This window comes from Pristis pectinata, chromosome 11 (genome assembly GCF_009764475.1).
Source record: "Pristis pectinata isolate sPriPec2 chromosome 11, sPriPec2.1.pri, whole genome shotgun sequence".
In the NCBI taxonomy this organism is placed as follows: domain Eukaryota; kingdom Metazoa; phylum Chordata; class Chondrichthyes; order Rhinopristiformes; family Pristidae; genus Pristis; species Pristis pectinata.
The window spans coordinates 88,162,814-88,189,131 of record NC_067415.1 but is presented as its reverse complement, the minus strand read 5'-3'; the positions used below and the strand labels follow the sequence as shown (position 1 = coordinate 88,189,131).

General features: G+C 44.3%; 1 protein-coding gene across 1 annotated transcript in view; it reads right to left on the bottom strand.

The window, feature by feature from the left end:
• atp11a (ATPase phospholipid transporting 11A) overlaps positions 1-26,318 on the bottom strand; it is a 205,217-nt gene that overhangs the window by 176,015 nt on the left and 2,884 nt on the right.

Genomic DNA, 26,318 nt, shown 5'->3' with positions numbered 1-26,318 from the left:
TCTAGCTATTGAATGAACTGCTGTAAATAAGTTTTTTTTAAAAAAAGGCTCTCATAGTTGTGCAAATTTGAAAAATACAGCATGTATTTTTTTTTTTAGTTACTTCAAAAGCAGATTACAGCTTCCATGGCTACTTATGGCTCTAACAACTAGCATGAGATTCTGTAAATCATATCACAAAAACTGCTTTACAATGATGTGAAAATTGTAGTTCACAAACACTTCAGATTACCTTTAGGGAAGAAATTACTATAACTGGACTTTATTATAAAGCAAAGTTTGTGGCAACTTTAAAAGATTTAAAAATGTGTTATAAATTTCAAGTCTGAACCCAAGAGATTAACAGCGGCAATGACAGAATCTTCAGTTACACTTGAAAGCAGATCCCTTACAGCTGACAGCAGTACTTCTTCACACTCCAATTTCAGAAAATGATAACTTGATTGGGAAATCTGTAGCAAATAGACGTCTTGGATAATTTGAACACTCATTCTTCCATGCAAGCCAAGTGTGGCTAGATAAGGTGAACAGCAAACCAAAATGACTTGCATCACAGAAGATGACAGACACAAACAGAAAATTTAAGAGTAAACCATTCAGCCCTTCAGGTCTGCTCTACCATTCAATACAATCCTGGATAAATTGGCAGGCACAGTAGTGTAGCAGTTAGCATAATGCTATTAGAGCGCCAGTGACCCCGGTTCAATGCCGGCCGCTCTCAAGGAATTGGTACGTTCTCCCCATGACTGTGTGGGTTTCCACAGGGTGCTCTGATATCCTCCCACATTCCAAAGAAGTTAGGAAATTGTGGGCATGCTATGTTGGCACCGGAAGCATGGCGACACTTGCGGGCTGGTCCAGCACATTCTACGCAAAGATGTATTTCGCTGTGTGTTGCGACTTACGTGCGACTAAAAAAAATCTTGCCTCCTTGCCCTTTGATGCCTTGTGTCTAGAAAGCCATTTACATCCTTTTCTTATATATTCAGCAATTCAGCTCCAGACTATTAGGAGAGATAAATGTACTACTGCATATTGGACATTGTTCCGAATCCTCCCCACCCCCATTCCTGGCCAGGTAAAACATCCTCTTTGCATCCAGCATTTTGAGACCTGTCGGAATTTTATACATTCTAATGAGATTTCCTCTTTCTTCTAAACTCTTGAATGGAGGCCTAGTCATCCAATTTTGGATCATCAGCCTTTCTAAACTTTGTGCCTGCTATTTTCAACATCTACATTTTGACCTTTCCCACCTCCCTTGTTCTGCTGTTTCAGATTCTTAGTGTTCCACTATTTACACCTTGCCATAGCTTGTGTTTTTCAGTCACCTGTACCATCCACTTTGAACCAGCACCATTACCAGTTGTCATTAAATTGTTCCTATTCTCAAGCCCATTATAAACCTTCCCTTTCATTCTGTTCACTCAACAATTTGAAAATTTCAAAATTTTTCCAGTTTTTCTGGATGAAGCATATCCCAAACTGATAAAAGTAACAAGGGGTTCTGATTTCAATTGTTCAATGCTTTCTGTGGCAACACTTTGAACAGTAACCATTGTTGAAAAATAACGAAAAGGGATAATTATTAGCTAGCTAATTTAACTTCAGTGGGTGGAAAGTTATTAAAATACAGCATAAATCTTCATTTAAAATGCGCAGATTAATCAGCAACCGGTAGCATAGATTTGTTGAGGAAAAGTCATGACTGACCAACCTGAGATAGTAACAAGATGCCCAATGAGATTATGATGTATTGTACATGCATTTTTAACAAGGTACCATGTGACAGGCTGGTCAAAAATAGTTAAAGCCAATGAGATCCAAGGGAGAGTGACAAACTGGATCCAAAATTAGCTCAAATGGCAGGAAGCAAAAGTTAACAACTAATGGGCAATTTTGAGACTGGGAGGCTGGCACTAGTGGACTTCACAGGGCTTAGGACTTGATTCTTTGCTTTTTGAATATCTTGAAACATTAAATAATTTTGATCCAGGTGTAGGAAGCATGATAAAGGTAATTTGCAAATGATACAAAACCTGGCCACTTCACTGCAGAATGATTGTAGAGGATCTGGCCATTTAGGCAGATAAATGGCAAATGGAGTTTAATCCATAAGTGCTAGATACTGCATGTGAAAAATGAAATAAGGCAAGAGAGTATACAAAAAAATCCAGAACAATATTGTGGCCTGGAAGAACAGAGGATCCATGGAGAATATGTAGCCAGTCCTTAAAAGGGACAAGTCTATAAAGGCAGTAAATAAATAAATAACAGTCTGGATGCTTTCCTTTATTAGCCAAGGCATAGAATATAAGAGCAAAGTAATTATAATGGGAGTGTACACGACACTAGTCAGACCACACTCACGACTGTGTGGCCAGATTCTGCTCTAACTCCATCTACAAGTTTGCAGATGATACCACCGTTGTAGGCCACGTCTCAAACAGAGATGAGTCTGAGTACAGGAAGGAGATAGAGAGCTTAGTGACATGGTGTCATGACAACAACCTTGCCCTCAATGTCAACAAAACAAAAGAGCTGGTCATTGACTTCAGGAAAAGGGGTGGAGTACATGCACCTCTCTACATCAATGGTGCTGAGGTCGAGAGCTTCAAGTTCCTGGGAGTGAACATCACCGACAGCCTGTCCTGGTCCAACCATGTAGCCGCCACAGCCAAGAAAGCTCACCAGCACCTCTACTTCCTCAGGAGGCTAAAGATATTTGGCATGTCCCTTCTGACACTCACCAACTTTTATCGATGCACCATAGAAAGAATCCTATCTGGATGTATCATGGCTTGGTATGGCAACTGCTCTGCCCAGTTCCGCAAGAAACTGCACAGTTGTGGACACAGCCCAGTGCATTACAGACACCAGCCTCCCCTCCCTGGACTCTCTTTACCTGTCGCTGTCTTGGTGAAGCAGCCAGCATAATCAAAGACCCCACCCACCCGGGACATTCTCTCTTCTCTCCTCTTCCATCGGGTAGAAGGTACAGGAGCCTGAGAGCACGTACCACCAGACTTAAGGACAGCTTCTACCTCACTGTGATAAGACTATTGAACAGTTCCCTTATACAATGAGATGGACTATGACCTCACGATCTACCTTGTTGTGACCTTGCACCTTATTGCACTGCACTCTCTCTGTAGCTGTGACACTTTACTCTGTACTGTTACTGTTTTTACCTGTACTACATCAATGCACTCTGTACTAACTCAATGTAACTACACTGTGTAATGAATTTACCTGTATAATTGGTTTGTAAGACAAGCTTTTCACTGTACCTTGGTACAAGTGACAATAATAAACCTATACCAATACCACTGCTCAGATACTGTATATGTTTCTGGTCACATTGTAGGAAAAATGCCACTGCATTGGAGGGGGTCCAAAGCAGATTTACGGATGTGTTGCCAGGAGTGGGAAAATTGTAGCAATGTATTGAAGAGACTAGGGTTGTTTACAACCCCTCCCCAAACAGGGGAGCAGAGGGGAGATTTAACTGGTGTGCCCAATTATGAGTGTCCTAGCTAAAGTAAATTGGAATGACCTTAGCCAAGGGGTCAACTCCAAAGATGTAAAATAATTGGTATAAGGACTAGAGGGTAGATGTAGATTTTTTTCTCCACCTAGAAGATTGTAGGACTGCCCAAAAGGGTCACATTTAAACAGTACCTAGAGATGGATTTGAAGAGCAGAGACCTGCAAGACAACAGAAGGTGGGATTGGATTAAACTGTCCTTTTTAAAATTGGCATTAATATATGTCTAAAGGCACGGTAGTGTAGCAGTTAGCATAACACAGTAACAGCACCAGCAACCTGGATTCTATTCTGGCCACTCTCTGTAAGGAGTTTGTATGTTCTCCCCGTGTCTGCCAGGGATTCCTCCAGGTGCTCCAGTTCCCTCCCACATTCCAAAGGTGTACAGGTTAGGAAGTTGTGAGCATGCTATGTTGGCACCAGAAGCATGGCAACACTTGCAGGTTGCCCCCAGAACACTCTACGCAAAGAACTCCTCAGTTCAGCAAACGACCACATCGGGATGGCGGCAGCGACGAGCTCCTCGGGAGGAGGGATCCGCAACTCAGTCCGACTGATGGTGAAGGATCTCAGTGAGGGGAACCCTTTCATGTGGGACCTCTTCATCAGAAAGGTCTTACTGGAGACTTGCAAATTCGAAGCGAAGGACATCTACTGCCTCCAGGACTTCACGGGACACGGATACTTCGATGTTACCTTCAAGCACCCAACAGGATGGCAGAAGCTGCTGCAGGACTTTCGGGAGAAGGGGAACAAAGCTCCACTGTCACTGCTGAAGGTGCAGCCTCTTCACCCTCCCCACCCAGAAGGAATGTGTGGTAACAGTGCACATGTTTAACCCACATGTGCCCGTGGTGGATGTTCTCACCTTCCTGGCTCGTTACGTCGAGGGAGCGGGAAGCTGCATCGACATCAAGAACCTCTTTGGGATCTGGACCAGCAAGCGCCAGGTGAAGGTCAAGTTGAGAGTGGACGCAAATGGATCTATCATCCACTCCTCCTCTTTGTTCACCATCAGAGGGAACCATGGATACATGGTGTACACGGGACAACCCAGGGTGTGTTGCAACTGCAGCAAACCCGGACACGTGGCGGCCCAGTGCAGCGCAGTCATCTGCAAGAACTGCAAGCAGGAAGGTCACTGAAGGACTGTCAGGAAGGCAAATGTTGCAACCTGTGCGGGGAAGCAGGCCACCTCTACAAGGTCTGCCCAAAACGGGCCTGTACCTACGCACAGGCAATAAGAGGGGGTGCCAGCACCAACAACACCCCGAGGAACACCGACACAGCCCCCACCAGCACAGTGGCCCCAGAAGAGACCGAGACCAGGGAGGGTGAGGACAGCCAGACTGCCTCGAGCTCCTAACCCCCAGCCACGAACTCCCAGCCCCCTCCCCAAGAGGAGGAGTCAATGGAAGAGGGAGTAGGGGAGGGACAGGAACGGCAGACTGTGAAGAGGAAGAAGGCACAAAAGACACCACCCAAGAGACAACGGGCCACAGAAAACAAGGGTATCAGAAAGAAAAGAGTAATGCAGCAGATGGACACCAGCAACCTCTCCTTGGAGGATGAAAGCAACAGCAGAAGCCAACGACGGAGGCAGAGGAAGCGGCAAAATGGAGGAGAGAACGTGGAAGAGAACCAACAGAAAGGAACAAGCGAGGGAACAACCATGCCTGCTGACCCCCAGCACCAGGAGACCGGGAGCAGCGCAGAGGCCGTTGCCCCCCAGCTCCGGGAGAAGCTCAGAGGCCATCGCCCCCCCAGCTCCAGGAGACCGGGAGCAGCACCACATCTGATGCAACCCAGCACCAGGAGAGGAAAGAAACTGAACCACCAGGGAAAGGAACAGGGGCACAGTTGGATCCACCCCCAGCGACACCACCAGCCTCGCCACTAGTGGCCCCACACCCAGGGAGAGACCCCTCACAGTACCTGAGCCCGGAATCGGTGAGGCAGTTCACCAAAGCTGTGGGCATGAGGGCCCAGGACAAATGAAAATGGACTGTGTAACTGGAACTGAACTCCAAAAGAGCCATGGAGATAAAACTGGCATCTCTAAACGTGTGCAGTGTGAAGTGCACTGCGTGATGTGTTAACGCCTTGCAGTACCTCAGCAAGGTCAAGGCAGATGTGACTTTCTTACAAGAGTGCGGGCTGCCACACCTCCGCAGCTATCGAAGGTGGTCGCGATGGTGGACCCACGGACTGTCGGTATGGTCGGGGGGCAATGATTGTCGCGCTTCCGGCCTGGGGATTCTGTTGCGGTGGGGGGGGGGGGGGGGGGGGGTGGTGGATGGGGCAGCTTCTCAATCACCGAGGTCAGAGAGGCGGTAGGGGGGCAGCTCCTTGTGGCAGATGTGATGTGCCGGAACACTCCACTCTGGTTAATTAACGTATATGCCTCACCCGTGCGGAGCGAGCGAGCGGCTGGCCGTCCTCCAGCAGCTCCCACCGCTGCTGGTGATGTCCCAGCCGGTGACTTCAACTGCATCATCGATGCAGCTGGACAATCCGGCAGTGCCGACAGCAGACTGGACAGCACCTCCAGACTCCTGATGGGAACGGTAAAGGATGCCAAGTTGCGTGACGCCTTCAGCACCCCTGCAGTTGGAGCACAGCCGCAACACACCGGGTCAAGGTCGGACGGCTCAGCCCAGTCCCGGATCGACTTCCTGTTCATGTCGGAGCCAATCACGGTCAGATCCACCAATGTCACGCCGGTGTTCTTTTCTGACCATCGTCTCCTTTGGGCCTCCTGTCACCTACAGGAGGACCAGAAGGCAGGCAGGGGGATGTGGAAGTTGAATGTGAAGCTGCTGACCCCAGAGAGCATTGAGGAACTAAAGAGGGATTATGCAGGTTGGAGAACCGTGAAACCCCTCTGACTCTCCTGTGCACTGGTGGGAAGCGACAAAGGAGAACATCAAGAGGTTCTTCATCTACAGGGGGGGTCCAGAAAGCAAGACAGAGTCAGAGGGAGCTGTGCCAACTCCAGACAGACTTGCAGGAACTCCTCCTACTGCAGTTGAGAGGGGTGGATGTGAGGGAGGAGCTCCAAGAGGTGAAGAGCCAGCAAGCCCAGCCCCACACCTCCGAATCCTCCAAGATTATCTTCCGATCCAGGGTCCGCTCGGTGGAGCAGGATGAGGTGTGCTCACGCTTCTTCTTCCAAAAGGTGCACAGGGGGAGCTGTGATCCACAGCCTTAAGGAAGAGGACGGCTCAGTAACATCCTCACAGACAGACATATCAAGGATCTGCAGATCCTTCTATGCCAGTCTGTACAATATGAAGGCCACAGACAGCACAGCCTCCCAGAACTTCCTGTCCTCTATCACGAAGGTCTTAAATGACAGCAAGCGGGAGTCTGAACCAACCACTGACCCTGGAGAAGCTGACTGGCTCCATCCATTCCTTTGAGTCGAATAAAACTCCCGGAAGTGACGGCTTACAGGCGGAGTTGTACTCAGCTCTGTGGGACTGAATGGACCCCGACCTGCTGGAAGTGTACAATGCTATGCTTCGAGCTGGCAGCATGTCAGAATCCATGAGGAAGGGCACCATTACCCTCATCTACAAGCAGAAGGGGGAGAGGGAGGACATCAGAAACTGGAGACCCATCTCACTGTTGAATGTGGATTATAAGATCCTGTCCAAAGCCATCGCCAACAGGGTCAAGTCTGCTGTGGGACTGGTGATCCACCCAGACCAAACCTGTGCTGTACCTGGCAGGAAGATCTTTGACAGCCTTGTGCTGCTCAGAGATACAATCGCCTACGTGCAGGACAGAGGGGTGGACACCTGCCTGGTCAGCTTGGACCAGAAGGCCTTTGACAGGATATCACACAAGTACATGTTAGACGCGGTCTCCAAAATGGGCTTTGGGGAGGGAATCAGGAATTGGATCCAACTGCTCTACACAGACATCTGTTGCGCAGTCCAAATCAATGGGTGGGAAACAGACAGCTTCCCCATCAAGCCTGGAGTCAGGCAGGGCTGTCCTCTCTCCCGTCTTGTTCGTGTGCTGTATAGAACCTTTTGCCGAATCCATCAGGAAGGACGAGAGCATCAGAGGGGTGACGTTGCCAGGCAGTGAGAGCACCCAGGAGCACAGGGTGGAAGCCTCCCTGTACATGGACGACATCGCCGTCTTCTGCTCAGACCAGAGGTCAGTTTGCAGATTGATCAGCATCTGCGGCCAGTTTGAGTTGGCATCAGGGGCCAGAGTCAACCGCGCGAAGAGCGAGGTCATGCTCTTCGGCAAGTGGCCCGACCATTCCAACGTCCCCTTCACCGTCAGGCCTGACTATCTGAAGGTGCTGGGGATCTGGTTCGGAGGGGCCAGGGCATGCAACAAAAATTGGCGGGAGCTGATTGGGAAGGTGAAGCAGAAACTGGGACTGTGGGAATAGCGCTCCCTATCGATAACTGGGAAGAACTTGGTCATCAGGTGTGAGGTGCTCTCAGGGCTGCCGTACTTGGCGCAGGTGTGGCCTGTTCCTCGCTCCTGCGGCTTGGAAATCACCCGTGCCGCTTTCCGGTTCATCTGGGGATCCAAGATGGAGCGAGTCTGATGGGTCACCATGCACGTCCCTGGACAATGGGGGTAAAGGTGTTCCCAATGTCACCCTCATCCTGATGACCACCTTCATCTGTGGCTGTATCAGGCTCTGCATGGAATCCAAGTACGTGGGCACCAACTGTCACTACGTACCGAGGTTCTACCTGTCCCAGCTGTTGCAAAGGATGGGCCTGGCCCTGTGGCCACACAGCGTCCCAGTCAGCTGGACGTTGCTGCACTACCTGTCCTTCGTGGAAAAGTTCTTCCGGACCAATCCCTTGGACCATAAGTCCAGCAGGAAGTGGTCAGCATGGAACATCCTGCAGACACTGCAGGAGAAGGACTCGATGGACACTGTGGGGTGGTTCCCTGAGCAGACTGTCCAGACCATCTGGCAGAATGCCTCATTGCCAGAACTCACCAACAAGCACCAAGACCTCGCTTGGCTGGCGGTGAGAGGGGTCCTCCCAGTCAGATCCGTCCTGCATGGTTGGGGCATCACCCCCAGCACGCGCTGCCCCCGGGAGGACTGCGCTGGGGACGAGATGGTCGCCCACCTCTTTGCGGGCTGTGGCTTTGTGAGGAGGGTGTGGTGAAAGATGCAGGGATCCTTGTCATGTTTCATCCCCAGCAACTGCGTAACAGAGTATTCTCTGATCTACGGGTTGTTCCCGGGGACGCACACAGAGACAGACATCAACTGCTGCTGGAAGGTCATCAATTTGGTGAAAGATGCCCTTTGGTCTGCCCGAAAATTGTTGGTCTCCCAGCACTGCGAGATGTCCGTAGGGGGGGAATGCTGCCGACTGGCACATTCCAGGTTGCAGGAGTACGTGCTGAGGGATGCACTGAAGCTGGGTGCAGCCAGCGCAAAGGCTCGGTGGGGAAGGGACAACAGTTTAGGGTTCTTCTGCCACAGAAGGAAGGGTGGGGTCAGGCAAGGAAGCCCCTCAAATGTTGTAAATATGGGATTGGGGTATCACCCCAGGGAGCCACATGTGTGGCATGGGTGCTGTTTTTTTTATATATAGTTTCTTTTATTATGAATAAAGTTTATTTTGTTAAAAAAAAAGATGTATTTCACTGTGTTTCGATGCACATGTGACCAAGAAAGAAAAATTATCCTTCTGTGATGGATCACTGACCCGTTTCTCTCATCACAAGCACATCCAACCTGCTGAATATTTCCAACATTGAGTTTTTTTTAAATTTCAAATGCCCAGGCCTGCCATATTTTGCTTTTCAAATGTTTTGTCTAGTAGTCCAGCAAACATTCCTAATCAACACCAAGATAACCTCTGTGTTCAAAGGTTTTAACATGTCTGAATTTATTGTCATTGATTTATAATATAGCACATGACGATGTGACATTTATCTTTTCCATGTTGCAAAGAATTGGCCTTTAACATAACGGCAATCATAAAATTAAACATTGTTTGAACTGCAACCATGCTTTGTCCTCTTTATAGATGCTCATTTTCCTCTTGCATGTTGATATATTTATTAAAATGGAACCGTCAACATCATAGACTTCAACTCTGATGCAAATATTACACATGGTAAACATAACCCACCTCTGATATCAAAATAAAATCAGTCGCTATTAGCATAAGCAGCAAACACAATTCTCTCACTACATTAAAGATCAGCACCAATTCACACTGTTTTTAGTACCCCACAGCACAATCAGGTCCTGCCATTGAAACTCTTAAAACAAAAACAACAAAAAAAAATGTTCAAGATTCCCATCATTAATCCTGTTAAAATCCTGTTCAATGACGCATTATCACTAGGCTCTCGTTCTGGTATGCCAGGCAGTACCAGATATAATGAACTTCACGCCAACTGCTCATACAGCAGACATAATAAATTCTGCATTCCAGCCACTGAAATTACTGTTTGACCTGAAGAGTTAATTATCCTTAAATCAATATCCCAAAAAAAGTAATCATCAATTATAATTTTGTCAGCGGAACAGTTTGTCCTTGAAACCAGCACTATAAACGCCTTTGGGTAACTTATGTACATAATAAGGAACATCAGTTCCACGTAGTGAGTTACAGAAGTGACCTTTAGTCAGAAGATGATTAAAGGTGTAAATTTTACAATTTCTGTAAAAATATAGGATACTGATAAAGTTGAGTGTTAAAATAATGGCTAATTACAACTCTATTCCAGCCAAAAAGGGCCTAAAAACATCAGTTATAAAAACAAAGTGCTGAAAGTGCTCAGCAGATCAAACAGCATCTGTGGTGAGAGAAGGTGAATTAATGCTTCATTGTTACAATGTTGAAAAATAGTTAACCCGAAACAGTAACTCGGCATCTTTTATATGGTGGCTGATCTGCTGACTATTTCCAGTATTTACTGATTTTAAATCCAAATTCCAGCAGCTACAGTACTTTGTTATTGTTGGTGTGTAACTATATCCCCAGGCCCCTAGTCTAGAAGGTTTGAACTAATGATGCTGAGACTGGAGCTGAACTAATGAATTAAATGATCTGAAACAAAACCTGGTATCAGCAATGAAGACAATGGAACTATTGGACTAGCACAAACTTCATTTTATCCAGTGCTACACCAAGGACATTGGTAAAACAGAGTCAATGGGAAACAGTGGAAAAACTCTCCACCTCAAGATGGTTATAGTAGTTGGAAAAGAATTGTTCATAGTAATGAGGATAGAAATAGTCTTAGGCTGGAGAATTATATTGATCCACTGGTAAATTGGGTAGAAGGAATTTAATGAGGTCAAAAAATGTTGGGGGGGGGAGGGGGGTGGGGAGGAGGGAGGGAGGGAGGGTTGGGGCTAGTCCAATAAGGATAGGACATAGACAATGTAGAGTGCATTGAGGACCTTTGTGTACAAGTCTAAAGAATCCCAAAAGATGGTAGCACAAGTAGATAGGGTGCTTGTCTTCATTAGCCAGGGCATAAAATACAAGAACAGGGAAGTTATGGTACAACTTTATAAAACATTGGTGAACTGGAATATTGTGTGTAGTTCTGGTCACCGCACAATAGGAAGGACGTGATTGTACTGGAGAGTGTACAGGAGGAGATTCACCAAAACGTTGCCTGGGATGGAACTTTTCAGTTATAAAGAAGAGATAGTCTAGGCTAGGTTTGTTTTCCTTGAACCAGAGGAAGCTCTTGGGAGAGACCTGATAGGGGTACACAAAATTCTGATTGGTTAGGTACTAAGACTAGCCATGCAAATATTGTGGTTGGGTATTATGGAGGAGAGAGATTGGGTATCATCACCTCCTCACTTACTGTTCCTTCCAACACTCAAAAGGCATAATTCAGGAATGTAATGGAACATTCCCTACTTGCCTGGATTAATGAAGTTCCAGTTCCACTTGTGATGCATGGCACCACCGAAGGCAAAGTTGTCCACTTAACTCCTCATTCTAAACATTCACTTCTACTTCCATCAGCATAGTTTGGGTGCAATGTGTCACATCTAAGGAAGCACGATCATAACTTGCCTAAACTACACTGATGACACATCCTAAACATGCAACCACTGGCACCTGGAAGGGCAAGAGTTGCAGGAACATGAGAATGCCAGCAGCTGCAGGTTTCCACACAACAACAGTTGCAGACCCGAAACTTTGATAGATTCTCCTTCTGTAGATGCTGCCCAACTTGCTGAGTTTTTCCAGCATTTCCTGTTTTTATTTTAGATTTCTAGCATCTGCATTTTTTGTTGAAGGTCACTTAAGTCAAACGTCCTGCTTTGGAAGTGCTATTTTTCTTTTGCTATTGCTGAATCTAAATCTTGGCCTAACAACAATGTAACAGTACCATCACAAACTAGACTGTACTGATTCAAAATGGTAATGCTGGGCAGTAACATCAACACTCTCCAAACTGATAATCAATGTATACAGGTCAGCCACATGCAACACATTTTTCAGGTCATGTGTGTTACCTGACCAGAATACATGCACTGGTCAGTGGTACATGAACCAGAGTTCCTGCATTGAGTTTGGCAGTTCTGTACAAGCACATAATCCCATTTCGCTTACAGGCAGGACGTGAAAGTAAACGGTCCTCTGATGTGCTCAGAGCTAATTTCAAGGACAGGTACGACTAACAAATTTTTCCACAGATGCCAAAGAGAGAAGGAGTTGCTTGCTAGGGAAGAGAAGATGCTGGAAACTAAAGACAACGCATTTAGTCTTCCCAATATTTGGTTGGTCATATTTGGGTAGGACAGAGAAAATGGCAGGTACCTTGGGAGTGTTGATGTACAGAGGATCCTTGAGGTGCATAGCTCCCTGAAAGTGGCAATACAGGTGGATAGGCATTTGGTGAAAAAGTCATTTGGTACACTTGCCTTTTAGAGGCTGAGGTAGTACCACCAGACTTAAAGACAGCTTCTACCCTACTGTCATAAGACTATTGAATGGTTCCCATATACAACGGGATGGACTTGACTTCATGATCTACCTTGTTGTGACCTTGCATCTTATTGCACTGCACTTCTCGGTAGCTGTGACACTTTACTCTGTACTTTTATTGTTCTTACCTGTACTACATCAATGCACTCTGTACTAACTCAATGTAATGTAACTGCACTGTGTAATGAATTGACCTGTACGATCGGTATGCAAGACAAGTTTTTCACTGCACCTCAGTACAAGTGACAATAACAAACCAATACATTCCAAGAGTTGGGACGTCATATTACAGTTGTACAAAATGTTGGTTATACCAAACTTAGTGTACAGTTGGGGGCCACCACATTACAGAAAGGATGTGGTAGCAAAAGAGGGAGTGCAGAAGACATTCAACAGGATCTTGCTGAGAATGGAGAGCACTGTAGTTTTAAGGAGAATTGGACAGGTTGAGGTTATTCTCACTGGAACACAGGAGGCAGAGGGGTGATCTTAGAGGTTTATAGAATTATGAGGAGAATAAATAGGTAAGATAGGCAGAATCTTTTCCACAGAACAGATGAGTCTAGAACTCAAGGGAATGGGTTGAAGGTGAGAGGGGAAAATTTTAAAAGGAGACCCAAGGGGCAAGTTGAAAAGGCATTTGTACTTAGATTGGAAAGGCATAGAGAGGTACAGGCATCATAGATGGGCATCAGAATCAGCATGGACAAGGTAGGCTGAAAGGCCCATTTTTTGTGCTATACTATGATTCTAAAATTTCTGATAATTTAATACTGGGGTCTAACAATTCAGAGACAGCAGAGAAATAAAGATGGCAAAGAAATGGGTAACAGAAAATATTGTCAAGAGGGAAGATGTACTGATGAACAGGAGATAGATAAGACCACGTAACCTGTCAAGTTAGCTTCATCATTCAAGTTCATGGCTTATCCTGTGCCTCTATGCCATTGTCCAGCACTATCCTCATATCCCTCAGTTCCTTTAATATCCAGAAATCTGTAGATCTTCATTTTGAACAAACCAGAGCTTCCACAACCTTCCAGGATAAAGGATTCCCAAGATTTACTCCTTTCTCAGTGGAAAAAATCCTCTTCATCTCAGTCCCAAATACCTAAATCTTATTCCAATACTGACATCTGGTTCTGGATTCTTCAATTAGAGAAACCATCCATTTGCATCGAGCCCATCATGCCCTTATGTATTTAGTAAAGTTCATTAAACACAATCTCCTTTCATTCTAAAACCAGTGTTTCATCACTTCACATTGGTACTGGTTTACTATTCTCACTTGTACAGAGGTACAGTGTAAAAAAAAAACTTGTCTTGCATACCGTTCTTACAGATCAATTCATTACACAGTGCATTGAGGTAGTACAGGATAAAAACACTAACTGAATCCAGAGTAAAGTGTCACAGTTACAAGAAAGTGCATCGCAGGTAGACAGTAAGGTGCAAGGTCATAACAAAGTAGACTGTGAGATCAAGAGTCCATCTCATCATACAAGGAAACCATACAATAGTCTTATCAGTGGGATAGAAGCTGTCCTTGAGCCTGATGGCATGTGCCCTCTCCTGTATCTTCTGCCTGATGGGAGGAGAGAAGAGAAAATAACTCCGGTGGGCGGGGTCTTTGATTATGCTGGCTGCTTCACCAAAGCAGCAAGAGGTATAGACACAGTCCATGGTGGGGAGACTGGTTTCTGTGATGTGCTGTGTCCACCATCCTCAGCAGTTTCTTGCAATCCCAGGCAGAGCAGTTGCCATACCAAGCCATGATGCATCCAGATAGGATGCTTTCTATGGGGCATTGATAAAAACTGGCAAGTGTCAAAGAGGACATGCCAAATTTCATTAGTCTCCTGAGGAAGTAGAGGTGCTGGTGAGCTTTCTTGGCCATGGCATCCATGTGGCTGGACCAGGACAGGCTATTGGTGATGTTTGCTCCAAGGAACTTGAAGCTCTCAACCCTCTCGACATCAGCACCATTGATGTAGACAGGTGCATGTACACCACCCCCTTTCCTGAAGTCAGTGGCCAGCTCTTTAGTTTTGCTGACATTGAGGGAAAGGTTGTTGGCATGACATCAATGCTCTCCATCACCTTCCTGTACTCTGACTCGTCATTATTTGATATACGGCCTACTACGGTGGTATCACCTGCAAAGTTGCAGATGGAGTTAGAGCAGAATCTGGCCACACAGTCATGAGCATATAGGGAGAAGAGTAGAGTGCTGAGGACATGGCATTGTGGGGCACCAGTGTTGAGAATAATTGTATTGGATTTGTTGCTGCCTTTCCTCACTGATTGCAGTCTGTTGGTCGGAAAGTCAAGGATCAAGTTGCAGAGTGAGGTGTTGAGTCTTAGGTCTCAGAGTTTGGTGATGAGTTTGCTTGGAATTGAAGGTGGAGCTATAGTCAATAAACAATAGTCTAATGTTGGTGTCTTTAATGTCCAGATCCTCCAGAGCCGAGTTTAGGACCATGCAGATGGTGTCCACTGTAGATCTGTTTCAGTGGTAGGCGAATTGCAGTGGGTCAAGGTTGTCTGGAGTTAATGCGTGCCATGACCAGCCTGTTACCTTATTTTTCCTGAGGTACTGGGATGATAGTGGTCTTTTTAAAACAGTTGGGAACCTCAGATTGAAGCAGGGTGAGGTTAAATATGTCTGCACATACCCTCACCGGCTGATCAGCACAAAATCTGACCACACGGCCAGCAACACCATCTGGGCCAGATGCTTTCCTCAGGTTCACTCTCCATAAGACTGATCTTACGTCCTTGACAGTGACCATGGGTTCAGTTGCATTGGAGGCTTGTCAGGGTGGGTGGCTCAAAATGCACATAGAATGTGTTAAGCTCATCAGGAAGGGATGCGCTGTTGTTAACTATGATGCCCAACCGTTTTGTAGCCCCTTATAGTGCAAGCCCTGCCACAACTGATGGCTGGTCTGGGACTTTTTTGAACAGGTATTATCTCTTGGCATTCCTGATAGCTTTCCGGAGGTCGTATCTCAATTTCTTGTAAAGGTCAGGGTCACCTGATTTGAGTGCAGCAGTACTTGACTTCAGTAAGGAGTGGATCTCCCGGTTCATCCATTGTTTCTGGTTTGGGAACACTGATATTGTCCTCTGGTGCACAGTTCTCAACACACTTGCTGATAAAGTCAGTGATGGTGGTGACACACTCATCAAGACCGGCAGCTGAGTCTTTGAATTGACTCAAAGCAGTTGCATAGAAGCTCATCTATTTCTTCAGACCAGCACTGCACGACTCTCTGGACTGAATCCTCCCATTTCAGTTTCTGTTTGTACACAGGCAAACACCATTCCTGGAATCAGTTCAGACAATCTTCACTATAATCACTCCACGGCAAACTCATCCCTGCTTTTGGCAAGAAAATCAAAACTACCATATTCCAGAGGAAGTCTCACCAAGGTTCTGTAGGAAGACTCCCTTACTTCTATATTCAAATCCTCTTGAAGGCTAAAAAAACATTTACTTTCCCAACTGTTTGTCATCATTTAACACTAATTTTGTTTTGTGCTCTAGACTGGATAACTTCACGCATATTATATTCCATCTGTCAAGTTCTCTTTCACTCTCAGCTTGTCTACATCCCTTTGAACATCCTCTTTCCCATTCATAATTCTCATGTGTTTTAATATAATGAAGCGTGGAAATGGGCCATTTGGCCCAACTCATCCATGGTGGCTTCCTAATCTAGTCCCATTTGAGTGCATTTGGACCATATCCCTCCAAAACATTCCTATTCATGAATGTCCCAACATCTTTTAAATATTGTGATTGTTCCCACCTCTACCATTTCCTCTGGCAGCTCATCCCATCTACCAATCACCTTCTATGGGGGGGAAAAAAAAACTTGCCCCTTCAAGTCTTCTTTAATTTATTCCACTCTCACCTTAAAACTGTCCCCTCCAGTTTTAGACTCCCCTACCCTGGGAAGAAGACAGACTATCCACTTTTTTTATGCCCCTCATGATTTGATAAATCCAAGGCTCTGCCTCTTTTGTTCCAGAGAAAATAGTCCCAGCCTATCCAGTCTCTCCTTTAGTTCTAGCCCTCCAGTCCAAGCAGCATCCCTGTGAATCCTTCTTGCACCCTCTCTAGCTTAGTCACATCCTTCCTAGAGTATGGCAACCAGAAATGCACACAATACTCCATGTGCAGCCTCACTAACATCCTACGCAACTGTAACATGTCCCAATTCTATCCAATGCCCTGTCCAATGAAGGAAAGCATGCCATATGCCTTCTTCATCTTTTCTGTGTTACCACTTTTAGGGAATAATGTACTTGTAGCCATACATCTGTTCTACAACACTCCACAGGGCCATGTCATTTACTGTGCATGTCCTGCCCTGGTTTAACTTCCCCGAATGGATCACCTTACACTTGTCAGAGTTAAATTCCATCTGCCATTCCTTCACCCCCTTTCCCTGTTGATCTACATCTTGCTGTAACATTAGAGAACCTTCTTCACTGTCCACCACACCATCAATTTGTGTCATTCCCAAATTTACAAATCATGCCACCTACATTCTCATCCAAATTGTTAATATAGATGACAGAGGATCCAGCACCAATCCTTGCAGCACACCATTGGTCACAGGCCTCTAATCTGGAAAGACAATCCTCTACTACCACCTTCTGATTCCTTCCACCAAGCCAACTTTGCATCCAGTTGGCTAATTCACCCTGGATCCCAGGTGACCTAACCTTCTAGACCAGTCTACCATATGGGATCTTGTCAAAGGCTTTTTTTCTAAACTCCAAGCAGACAACATCTACAACCCTGCCCTTGTCAATCATCTCGGTCACTTCTTTTAAAAAAACCCTCAAATTCACGAGACAATTTCCCACACGCAAAGCCATGCTGATTATCCATAATCAGTCCTTGCCCTTTTCCACTGATATTAAGCTCACCGATCTGTAGTTTCCTGGCTTGTCCTTGCAGCCCTACTTAAAGGCACAACATTAGCCACCCTCCATATCATCTGTAACCTTAGAAATATTACATTTAGTCCCCCTCACATTGTCGATAGCTAGGGTCCAAGTCGAGTCAAAGTCATCTAATCCCGAGGCATGGAGTCAGAGAGCCATTCAACATAGAAACAAGTCCTTCAGTCAACAGTAGTGTGGAACAGAGGGACAACGGGATTAAAGTACGTAGTTCACTGAAAGCCATGTTACCGCTATGCAGGGTGATGAAGGTGGCATTTGGCATTTGGCATGCTGGCCTTCAGTCAGGGCATTGAGTATAGGTGTTGGGATGCTCTGCTGGAGTTGTAGAAGATGTCGGTGAAACTGCACTCAGAGTACTGCGTACAGTTTCGGTCACACTGGAAAGAATGCAGAGAAGGCTGAGGATGCTGGCAGGACTCAAGGGCCTGAGTTTATCGGGAGAGGTTGGGCAGGCCAGGACTTTATTCCTTGGAACATTGGAGATCAAGGAGTGACCTTCTGGGAGATATGTTTAAAATAAGAGGGGCATAGATAGGTAGAACACAAAAAGTCTTTTTCCCCCTAGGTAAGGGGAACTAAAAACCAGAGAGCATAGGTTTAAGTTCATAGTGGAAAGATTTAAAAAGGGACCTGAGGGACAACTTCTTCATGCAGAGGGTGGTGCATAAATGGAATGAGCTGCCAGAGGAAGTGATTAAGGCACATACAATAACAACATTCGAAAGATATTTGGATGGGTACATGGATAGGAGGGGGTTATAGGGATGAGCCAAATGCTGGCAAATGGGACTAGCTTAGTGTGCACCATGGACAAGTTGAATCAAAGGGCATGCTTTCATGCTGTATTACTCTAGGAATCTATAAACAGTATCCATGGCTTTCTGTCCGATAACTAATTTTCAATTCACGTCAGTACATTACTCAACTCATCTACTCTGACCTTGTTAACCAACCTCCTGTATGGAATAGGTAAATACAGCATTCACAGATTTCCCCTACATCCATCGATTCTACAAGTTGTCATTCCCAATAACTCCAGTACATCTCATTTCATCAATCTATGCTGACTCAACTCAATTGGGTATTCTTTGGTGTTCTATTACTACATCTTTCATTACAAGTTCCAACATTTTCCCTGCCATTGATACTCAGCCAAATAGTTCCCCATTTTCTCCATCCCCTCTTCAAAAAGAGTGTCACAGCTGCTATCTTCCAATTCACAGGATCAATTTCAGTATCTATCAAATTTGGGAAGATCACCACCAGAGCATCCACTAGCTCCATGCATTACCTTCAAAACTCTGGGATGCAGATCCTTGGAGTTTATCAGCCTTTATTCTCCAACTTCTTAGTTAACAAAGAAATAAAAACAGCACTAACACCCAACTTCAGTTCTTCAATTTTGCATGAAATCAGAACAAAGCTTTGAGCAAGGAGAGAGTGGTTGCTTAATTCCTCTGCCACTTGTTCCCCATTTTGCAAGGGACCACATTGCCTTTGATTACCTTTTCCATTTTATACACTCCTAGAAGCTTTGACAGTCAATTTTTGTTTCTCACTTGTCTTCTCATTCTACCTGACCTTTTTAAAAAATTTCTTGGTCCAGTGCCAAGTTCCAAAATGGTCCCAATCCTCAGGCCTGTTGCTATTTCTGGCAACTTTATAAGCTTCCGTGGATTTAATATTAACTTTAATTTCTCTCAGCCATGGATAATTCTCCTTTTGCTTTGTGCCTTAAAAACATACATTTTTGGCAATTTATACAATTCTTCAAATGCTAGCCATTGGGTGGCACAGAGACACAGCTAACACTAATAGAACTACTGTCTCACTGCTTCAGTTAACAGGTCTGATGATAACCAGAGCTGCAGTCTATATGGAGTTTGTATATTCTCCCCATGACTGTGTATGTTTTCTCCAGGTGCTCAAGCTTCATTCCACATTCCAAAAGCATGCAGGTTGATAGGTTCATTGACTACTGTCATTTGCCTCTAGTGTGTAGGTGAGTGGTAGAATACTGTGGGAATGGGGAACAAAAAAATTGATGGGAATGCAAGTAGAAATGAGTTATTGCAGGATTACATTAAATGGGTACAATGATTAGCACAGCCTCAGTACACCAAAGGGGTCATTCCTATGCCATGTCATTTTATTACTCTATAATTGCCTGTTCACTCAACCTTTCAATGAGTTTTCCCCCCCAATCAACCACAATCAACTCTTCCCTTCATAGTTTCCTGAAAAGTTTAAAAGCCTTATCTTGGATTGAACTACATCAAGTGCGAGGACCAAAGATAGATCCTTGGATAGAAATATGGGCGCAAGAGAAAACAACTGCTCTAATTCTCAGGCCACAAATGGAACCAGATGCATTCAATTTCCACTGTGGATGAAGATGTTGAAAGATGGTGGGATCAATCACATCCATGGAGACAAACAAGGGAGGGATAGATAACCAGTCTCACTTTTGACAGAGGATATCATTATATACTATGATCCATTTGGATACTGTGACAGAGAATAAATTTTGATGAAGGAATAGCGATACATTCCCAAGTCATGATTGCACACACAACATGGAAGGGGTCTGTCAGTGGTAGGATGATCATTGCCAGCTGCATATTCTTCTCAGTTGTAGAGATCATAGATGCAAGGTGATGTCCAATATGCTTTCATTAAGTGCTGCAGTGATACAAATGGTGAAATGTGTAATCATTAAGGGTCGTGAATTGATTGCTTATCACAGTCTTCTTTATCCTGGATACTGTCACGTTGTTAGAACATTCCAGCAAAAATATTACATTTTCAACAGCTTTTATTTGTAAATAACAGTTATAGAAAGAGCTTCCATTATACAAAACAATTGGGTGCAGCCCCATTGGCCAGTCTTAAGCAGGGCACTGGGGTCAAGGATGACATGCTTCCTCTCCATTTCTGTGGGTTTAGGGAGTACTGATGAAACCAATGTGGGATCTGCAAACTACCACAGGTGGGGCAGGTGGATTGTTTGGAAGATGGTGTGCTTCCCTTGTCATTGACACTGGTTTTCTGCTTACTCCTGCAGGGAAGCAAGGTTCTCAATGCTATTAAGTGCTCTTTCTCCATTGCAGTCATGGGTCAAGGGTTCTCAAGTCAGGAGGAATGTTACATTTTTTCCAAAAGCATCTTTGAATCATTTACTCCAAACTCAATTATGGCAAAGAAATTACCAGGTGGGCAAAGAAATTACCAGGTGGACAAAGGAATATGTCTGTTCCAAGAGTCTAGTGTGAGATACACAATGACATGGCCTGACAGAGTCTGCACTGGATTGGGTTAGTTGTGAACCCATTAGACATTTTTAAAAATAAACAAACATATTTGCATGCCAATGTAGCAGCAGACATGGTTTAGTGCCAAATTTGAGAAAGATATTCCAGAGTCAGAGCCAAAAACAAATGTGTTACTGCTACTCCTTGGATTTGTAATGAGTTGTTGCACAGTGAAGATCATAACCACTGTGCCACACTGATTCAAGGTACAACTTGTTGGCCACTGGAATGACATAGATGAGAAGCCCCCATTAGCTCTAGTCAGGGCATTGAGTATGACCACTGACAAACCCCAACAGCTCTAGAAAACAGAGACCAGACTGTCATTACCACAGAAGGATGAACTCTCCTTCACCCAAAAATTGTCACAATCAATATGTCCGAGATCTGCTCAGATGTTCTCCACTTCCAGGTGTGGTAAATAACACTGCGAAAAAAGTAATCATCCTTAAAGCAGCAAGTTCCAGATCATGACTGGTACCCCTCGCATGAAATATTTTCCACGTATCCCTCTTGTTTTTGCCTAAAATGCTCAATCTGTGTCCTTTCTTCTGCATTAGTGTAGACACAGAGGTACCTGCTGCAGGTTATCCAAGTCATCAAGCCTTTTACTGGCAAGGAAAATAAATCAAGTCAATGTGCACTCCCAGGTCTGAGGTTCCATTTACATTCAGCTGGCTCTAATGGATATTTGAATGCTTAGTACGAGACTTCAGAACAAGTATTTTACCCTGACCTCAGTCACAGCAAAAATAAATACCCAGTTAGCAAAAAACTTTAAACATGTCTTCAAAGTCTTTGTTTTTTAAAAAAAAGTACATTACTTCTCAGGCAGCACTGCAGGATTAAAGACAGATTACTTCCACTGACTTATTATCCACCTCAATACCGACTAAACCAGAGTCACATTGGACAGAAACAGGTCCTTCAGCCCACGACAATCATGCCAATAATTAACTACCTATCTTGACTAATCCCATTTACGGACACTTGATCCATTGCCTACTATGTCTTGACAATTTAAGTGCTCATCTTTATACAAGGCAGATTGTGAGGTCAAGAGTCCATCTCATCGAATGGTTCCCTTATTCAATGAGGTGGACTCTTGACCTCAATCTACCTTATGACCTTGCACCTTATTGCCTACCTGCACTGCACTTCCTGAGGCTGTGACACTTTATATTCTGTTATTGCTTTCACCCTGTACTACTTCAGTGCACTGTGCAATGAATTGATCTGTACGAATGGTATGCAAGACAAGTTTTTCACAGTACCTCAGTACAAGGGATAACAATAAACCAATACCAATTAATTCCTGCCTGAGCAAGGACCTGGACCTACTGCAGTTTGCCTACCGCCACACAGATGCAATTTCACTGGCCCTCCACTCAGCTTTGGAGCACCCAGACAACAGCAAAACATACGTCAGGCTGCTGTTATTGATTACAGCTCGATATTCAATGCCATCATTCCCTCAGTACTAATCAAACTTCATGAGTTAATTCTAGTTGTGACCAACCTCTCAAAGCACTTCACAGCCGATACAAAGTGCGACTGGGTGATAGTCATTCAGACAGCTCACCCTGCTCCTCTTGGGCACCAGTATGATTGATGCCCTTTTGAAGCAGGTGTGAACCTCTGACTGCAGCAGTGAGGTACTGAATGTGTCCTTGAACACTCCAGCCAGTTGGCCAGCACAGATTTTCAGCACCCTGCCTGGTATACCGTCAGGGCCTGACCCTTGTGAGGGTTCACCCTCTTGAAGCATGTTCTGACATCAGCCTCCGAGACAGAGATCACAGGGTTGCCAGATGCTGTGGGGATTCACACAGGAGTAGCGTCATTTTCCCTTTCAAAGGTGTTGAGCTCATCAGGGTGTGAAGCACTGCCATTTCTACTGTTAGGTTTCACCTTGTAGGAAGTAATTGCATGCAAACCCTGCCACAGCTGTTGTGCCTCTGATTGTGTCTCAAACTTCACACGGAATTGCCTTTTCATTTTCATGATGGCCTTCCATAGGCCGTACCGGCACTACTTGTAAGGTTCTGGATCGCTGGTCTTGAACGTCGCATATCTAGCCCTCAGCAGACTGCGAACCTCCTGGTTCATCCAGGGCTTCTGGTTTGGGAAAACTCAAACATATACAAATGACTTGGATGAAAATATGGATGGGTGGGTTAGCAAGTTTGCAGACAACACAAAGATTAGTTGCATTGTGGATAGTGTAGAAGATTGCTAATGGATACAAGTTGTGGCCTTCAGGACTCTACACCCATTCATAATTTCTGTTCTGATGCAACGTCACTAAGCTGCAAATAATTGTTCTCTCTCCACAGATGTGGTTTGACCTGCTGAACATCTTTAGCATGTTCTGTATTTACTGAGTCATAATGGCTTTCTTCAATTATGTTGCGTACTGTGAGACGACACTTGGACTATTGCACATAGGCCATAGAAATTTTAAAGAGTGCAAAGAAAAAACTTACCAGATTAATTCCTAGGACAGGGTTTTGTCCTATGGAAAGGATGTTAAGTGTGCAGACTCCATCCATGGGTTTAGAAGAACAAGTTATGATTGTACTGAAACATTCATCAGTATGGGGTTTGATCAGTTAGATGCAGGAATGATGTTTCTTCTGACTGGGGCATATAGAACCAGTGTTCGCAATATGGTCAGCAATTCAGCGTAGGGATAAGGAGACATTTCTTCAACCTCTCCAAAGATTTCTTTACCCAAGAGGCTGTAGAGGCTTACAGATAAATGGAATTTTGGTTATTAACTTAAAACAAGGGAAATGGATGTGGTGCAGTAAAATGAAGCAGAGGAATAAGATCAGCCAAGTCCTTACCAAATTGGTAGAGCCAGAACAAGGGGCTGAACGCCTACTCCTGTTTATATTCCTAGACATTTATTGGCAGCATGGAGTTTTAAGCTGGACAAGAGATCTTTGTGACTTCTTTGTGCACCTTTGGGAGTTTTTAAAAATCTGTTAAAACCAAGAAATTCAAAACTCTAGTGTATTGTTAGAGCCCCATAGAATTAAGGGCAATAACACCCAATGCCTTGTCGATGTTCAAGCTTTTCATCACAAATGGAGCCAACGCCTACCTCAATCTTAACCATGCTGCTACAAGTCTTTGCCAAACAAAATCAGAGACAGTCATACTGAAGCTGCTCTTCTAGTTTTACATGTTCCAAACATCAAAGATATGAACAAAAAGTGGAAATTCGCACAATGAAATCAATGTCAAGAAAGGCTGCTGGCCAGCAAGAACAAAGATAAGCAGCTTTACTTCCGACATCATTAATCTATTCTAAGAGCATTAATGTTGTATCGATGGAAATATCAGGTAAATTTTCACAAATGGGAGAAACAGAAAAAAAAACAAGATTGCCAAACCATTTCAAATCAGCATTATTTACTAAAAAGAAAGAAAACTAGGAGTGGTGAATAAGCCAAGAACTGACAAGTCTTATTTACCAACTGGAACTAGACCAGGTCAGCCTCTCACTTAATCTCAGCTAATCCAGCAGGAACAATTTGCAAATGATTGCATCAATGCCAGATTTACAGCAGTTCCTGTCAGCAGTCAGTAGTTGGAAAATCCCACTTCAATATGGTGCTTTTAATCTCCCGCTGCGCACATCAAGAAAGTTCATCAATTTCTCATGTCAAGGCCATCACTTTCTGGTAGTCAATGAAGACGAGTTATCAGATATCCTCATGCACAGAAGTGATTAAAGCAAAAATTAGCATGAGGGCAAATTTGGGTCAGTGGATCACACTCACTGATTCTAAAAGTTGCAGGTTCAAGTACTACTCCAGGACTAAACACACGATCTGGACCAACTCATCTGTAGTTATGGAGTGCTGCATCATCACAATGTTATCTTTCCAACTCTGACTTTAAACCAAAGACACCTCCCCTCTCAACAGGATGAGAAGTGTCCTGCAATGGTACTCAAGATAAGGAAGAAAGCAGTATTTCGACCAGCAATTATCCAAGATTCATTTTGTCAGTTTTTCCAACATTGCCCCTTCAGGCAAGTTTGGCAATTATTTATAGCCTGCGCACCAACATACAAATTAGAAAGAGTAGACCATTTAGCCCCACAAGTCTGCTCTGCCATTTAATAAGATTATGGTTGATCTGATTGTAACCTCCATTCTGCATTTCTGTCTGATCAGCATTGTTTCCCCCACTTTGTGATGCTCAAAGTAACTTGGAGAAAATGATTACTGAATTTACAATTTATAATCCAATTCTGCACCAAAATCTCGACCTACATTTTACACACACTACTTAAACAATTCCTCAGGATTGACCAGACACTGAACATTCAGAGCAAAGACTAACTGCTGGAGGAACTCAGCAGGTCAAGTAGTATCTGCGTGGAGGGATAGTCAGTATCTTGGGAATCAATCACCCCTAACCTTTGTCTCCCAGCTCCATCCAACAATCATCTGTCACTCCACATAGGTTCATCACCTACCAGCTCCTGCCTTGCCCCTTTATAATGGCTATTCCCAATTCCCAACACCCCCCCCCACCCCCTCAGTGCTGATGCATGGTCTCAATCCAAGATGTCAACTATCCCTCTGCCTCCACAGCTGCTACCTGACCTGAGTTCCTCCAGTAGTTTGTTTTTTTTGCTCTAGATTCCAGCATCTGCAGTTTGTGTCTCGACTGAACATTTGCGCGTTTTGAAACAAAGATAGGTAGAAAGAGAAGGGAATTCCATAAGCTTAGGGCCTTGCCAGATGAAGCTGCAGCTACTAATAATTCAATTTCCGGAAATCCAAGAGGAGCTCCTAACGATTAGGAGGAAGCTGTAGATTTTATGATAGTATCAGAGAGAAAGGATCCTTTCTAGGGATTAATGAATTTTATTTTACACAGTGCCTTCCACATCCATAGAATGCTCCAAGAAAGTTTCAAATGCTCAATATTCTATGGAAATATAACATTCAGCTTGTACTTAGCATGTTCCAAGGAACATTTAATAGGATAAAATAAGAAGCTTGCTATAAATAACAAAGTCCTATATATCCTCAATAAGATCATAACAGATCCTGGAGATAATGTTTTTCCCTACTTGATCCCCACATTCTTAGATTCCCTTTAATTCCAAAGATCCATTGGTCTCAGCCTTGAATAAACTCGACAACTAAACATCAACATACCTTTTGGGTAGAAAATTTCCAAAATTTACAACACAAGTGAAACAATTTATCCTAGTCTCAAATTTGTAGCACAAGCATGCCATAGGCCTTTGAGTTTGCTCCATCATTACATAATACAGGTTATAACAGGGTTCTGTCCAAGAACTGTTCGCATTCCAAACAGTTCAGATATCAGAAATGCCCAACAATATACTTAAATAAAAACAGACCAAACAAGAGCAACATGTAGTTAAACCAGGGCATTTAACTCAACCATTCATATTTCTCTTAAGATGTAATATTGTTGTTGCAGTAAAGCTATTATCCATAATGTCTGTGC